This window comes from Macaca fascicularis, chromosome 13, assembly GCF_037993035.2.
Source record: "Macaca fascicularis isolate 582-1 chromosome 13, T2T-MFA8v1.1".
NCBI classification, from domain to species: domain Eukaryota; kingdom Metazoa; phylum Chordata; class Mammalia; order Primates; family Cercopithecidae; genus Macaca; species Macaca fascicularis.
The window spans coordinates 14,122,696-14,127,272 of NC_088387.1; the positions used below are offsets into that span (position 1 = coordinate 14,122,696).

At 60.1% G+C, this 4,577-nt stretch overlaps 1 long non-coding RNA gene across 1 annotated transcript; it reads left to right on the forward strand.

Annotated features, from left to right (window-relative positions):
* Positions 1-295: 295 nt before the first annotated feature.
* On the forward strand, positions 296-4,360 carry LOC135966943 (uncharacterized). The gene is made up of 2 exons (XR_010580656.2): positions 296-493; positions 3,982-4,360. It is a non-coding gene; the product is annotated as an uncharacterized lncRNA (long non-coding RNA).
* Positions 4,361-4,577: the final 217 nt, after the last annotated feature.

Genomic DNA, 4,577 nt, shown 5'->3' on the forward strand with positions numbered 1-4,577 from the left:
AAAACCAGTGAGCAAAGGCAGGTGGCTATGTGTAGGCACAGAACTGGGCCATCCAAGTCCGACTTTGCCAAAGCCTCTCAGTAGACAGGGGCAGGCCTTATTAGTTCTGCTTTGCAGATGGGAAAGTGAGTCTGGGAACCTGGAAGGGAATGGCCAGAGCTGCCTGGGTGACCACAGGTGCCTGGAGACAAGCCAGGTGTGCTGCCTGGGATCTGTATACCTGCTCCTGAGTGACCTGTGCCCTCCCTGCCCCAGGGAGCCACATCCTCACACCTGCCCTTTGGCCTGCACCCCAGGGGACCGGCTGAACGAACGCGTGGCCTACCACCGGCTGGCCGCCCTGCACCACCGGCTGGACCATGGCAAGCTGGCGGAGCACTTCTACCTCAAGGCCGTTTAGCTCTGCAACTCGCCGCTGGAGTTCGACGAGGAGACCCTCTACTACGTGAAGGTGTACCTGGTGCTCGGTGACATCATCTTCTACGACCTGAAGGTGGGTGGGGAGGAGCAGGGCTCGGGGTGTTCCTGGCCCCCTTGGAGTGGGATCTCCACCCAGACCCCAGAGGCCTGGGTTCCAGCCTTTCTTAGGAATGGCCCAGTGGCCTCCCTCGAGCTCTACACCCAGCTGGAGGAGCCGGCAAGGTTAGCAGGTAAAACCCAGCTCCCCAGATGGCCAGGCCCCACCCTCAACTCAGTCTCAGCCAGGGAGGCTGCCACATGAGTGGGCAATGGTGGCCTCTGGGTAAAGAAGGGGGATTGTAGTCAGGGGGCCCTCCTGGAGGAGGTGACACCAAAGCTGAGTCTTGACAGTCAAGTGTCAAGGTGCATTTAACAAAACAGGGTCGGGAGAGTGACATTTCAGAGGACGGCATCATCCTCACATTGAATCCACGTTGCAAGATCCAACCCAAATCCTGGCGCCTCCTCTAGGAAGCCTGCCCAGGGTGCCAGCCTGCACTGAGCAACTCCTTCCTGGAGTCCCGAGACACCTTGAATCTTCACATCACCCAGGAAGGGTGGGGTGGGACCAGTGTCTTACCATTGGGTTCACAGACAGGGAAACCCCAGCTCAGGGCAGGTGCAGTGGGGCGGGGCCCCAGCCAGCCAGGCTGAGGCCTTGTTCGGTCGGGTGTGTCTCGAGGGGAGGTGCTGTGCTCCCTCTGCCCCCAGCCCTGTAGGGGTGGAGAGCTGAGATTGGCAGACTGAGACCTGTGGTGTCTCCACCCATCTGCCCAGCAGGCACCGCCCCTCCTTAGCATCACACCAGCCTCGTGTCAGTGCTCCTTACGGGCTGAGGGGCCAGGGCACTCCAGTCCAGGGGCCGAGATCTTGGGGGCCTTAGAACAACATGAGGAGCTGGGGCAGCCCTAAGACCCTGCCCCGTATACCCCACCGCAGGCCTGGGGCTGCCCGGGAGGCCCCCGCCCAGTACTGGCGACACCTGGTGGTCAGACGTGGTTTCTGTGGCCTCCCAAGTCCCAGCCAGACAGGGAGGTGCCAAGTATCAGGCCCAGGGGGACGCTCCTCAGCGCTCAGGGGCTCGCCAGGGACCCAGGGGGACGGACCTCCCAGAAGAGGCCTTTATCTCTCTTGGTCAAGCCTGCCGCCCACTCCGCCCGTCCAGGAGAAAGGAAAGCGCCAAGTAGTACCTGAGAGACCAAAGTCCACGGTTGAGGTCGAGGGACAGAGGCCTCCTTCACCTCCTTCCCATGCACAGCCCTCCTTCCCATGCACAGCCCTCGTTCCCATGCACAACCCTCCTTCCCATGCACAACCCTCGTTCCCATGCACAGCCCTCCTTCCCATGCACAGCCCTCCTTCCCATGCACAGTCCTCCTTCCCATGCACAGTCCTCCTTCCCATGCACAGTCCTCCTTCCCATGCACAGCCCTCCTTCACCTCCTTCCCATGCACAGCCCTCCTTCCCATGCACAGTCCTCCTTCCCATGCACAGCCCTCCTTCCCATGCACAATCCTCCTTCCCATGCACAGTCCTCCTTCCCATGCACAGTCCTCCTTCCCATGCACAGCCCTCCTTCCCATGCACAGCCCTCCTTCCCATGCACAGTCCTCCTTCCCATGCACAGTCCTCCTTCCCATGCACAGCCCTCCTTCACTTCCTTCCCATGCACAGCCCTCCTTCCCATGCACAGTCCTCCTTCCCATGCACAGCCCTCCTTCCCATGCACAATCCTCCTTCCCATGCACAGTCCTCCTTCCCATGCACAGTCCTCCTTCCCATGCACAGTCCTCCTTCCCATGCACAGCCCTCCTTCCCATGCACAGTCCTCCTTCCCATGCACAGTCCTCCTTCCCATGCACAGTCCTCCTTCCCATGCACAGCCCTCCTTCACCTCCTTCCCATGCACAGCCCTCCTTCCCATGCACAGTCCTCCTTCCCATGCACAGCCCTCCTTCCCATGCACAGTCCTCCTTCCCATGCACAGCCCTCCTTCCCATGCACAGTCCTCCTTCCCATGCACAGCCCTCTGGGCCTCATCGTGACTATGCTGTCAGCACAGGCCAGCTTCCCAGAGGGAGGCTCCCTTGGAATTCCCCAAGGGCGGCTGTCTTTCCAAGGCTACACCCTCTTCCTTGTATAGGAGGCTCTGGACCCAGGGCCCAGAGGAGTGGGAGAAAAAGCCAGGCTTGATGGGACCTGGAAGGCTGGCAGAGAAGCAGGGGTAAATGAGCATCTTTGCCAATTGCCTCTAAAATGGGGTCCCCTGTAGTCTACACATGAGAGTGAGCCCTGGAATAGGGTGGATTAAGTGTTCACTGGCTCACGCTGTCACTCACTAGCTGCAGCACACACTACAGGCACATGGAAATGCACACGCAAATGCACACAGGCACACGCACACACACACAGGCACACACACAGGGACATGCACGCACAGGAACACAAACACGCACATTCACATGCACAGGCACACGCAGAGACATATGTATTGCCTGGCTCCTTCCTGTTTAGTTGGGAAGCCCCCACCCCTTCAGGAAGCCTTTGCCTTCCACCCCCGGCTGAGTCTGGGGCCTCCTGGGCTTCCCTCTGCCACAGCCCGGGCCACCCTGTGTGGTCAGTGTTCACTCCCAGGTCCCTCAGACTGGAAGCAAGGACGTTAGGCTCAACCATGCACCCAGCACAGAGTGCAGTGTTCGGCTGGGCCAGGGGGCATTGGATGAGCAGTGGCGGTGACTCGGGGCCTTCTCACGCCCCTGCTCCGTGTGTGGGGCGGGGCAGTGAGGGAATGGACTGCTGCATCTTGGACTTTGTCATTGGCCCTGGGAGCCATCTTGAGATGGTAAAGAGGGACAGGCCAGGCATGGGTCTCAGAGAGGTCCCTTGGGTGACCGCCATGTGGAGGAGGTGCCTGGGGAGAAGCCGGGTGGGGGATGGGAGGGTGAAGGAGGAGGTCTGGGAGGCGGCATCCCAACCCAGGGATGGTGAGTTTGAGCCAAAGACGCATTGACAATGGGAGTGGATGTCTGGGGAGTCACGCTCCGTGAATATTTCGGGGAACATTGCCAGAGAGGACACCTGTGAGATGGTTTTGTACCTGGCCTGGCCCGTGGAGGGCCTGGAAATGGTCAGCATGGACAGGGGCCAGAGGGGAGCCTGGGTCACTCAACACCGTGCCCCTGCTGTGGCTTGGAGCCACGGGTCCTGCATGGAACTCTCAGAGCAGGCAGGATCTGCCCTGACCTCAGCCCATGGGGAAAGCAGCCACTGACTGCAGAGAGGGTGGCACTGGGGCAGGAGGCTTGGGGTGAGTGGGGCGTAGGGACAGTCAGGAAGGCTTCCAGGGGTGTCAGGGTCATCCCCACCTCCTGCAGCTGAGACCACAGCAGTGTCACAGGCTTCGGGGCTCCTGGGGCGAGCCAGCATCGGAAGGACATGTGGAATGACCTGGAGACAGGAACGGCCTCTGGGAAGACGGGTTCCGAGTCCCCCTTTTGCTGACCATGACCTGTCCCCTTCAGGACCCGTTTGATGCAGCCGGGTACTACCAGCTGGCACTGGCAGCCGCCGTGGACCTGGGCAACAAGAAGGCACAGCTGAAGATCTACACGCGGCCAGCCACCATCTCCCACAACTTCCTCCTGGACTGCGAGAAGTGGCTCTTCTTCTACCAGAAGGCCAGGACCTTCGCCACAGAGCTCAGCGTCCACAGGGTCAACCTACCTCCTCTGCTACTCTGCGGGTGGGCCCCCTGGTTGGCCTCCAGCCACCCTCGCTGAGGACAGTATCCGAGGGAGTGGGTTTTGTGCAAGGAGGATGATCTCCTGCCTCTCCTGGTGTCTCCCGTAGCTCATTTTCTGGGTAATGGAAGCATAAAAGCAGGGTTCAAATAGCAATAAATGTTTTTTTTTTTTTTTTGCAAAAACATACCGAAGTCCCCATGGCATCCTTCCCTGTGTGCTTCCTGGGCTGTGTCCAGGGGCCAGCTCCTTCCCTGGTGGCAGCCCTCTGATCTTGGGGATGAGAAGGACCGTGAGTCCAACAGACCTGGGCCAGGTCACCATGAGCCTCGGTTTCCTCGGCGGCCAGAGGGGAGATGGTGATTGAACTCTGGGCA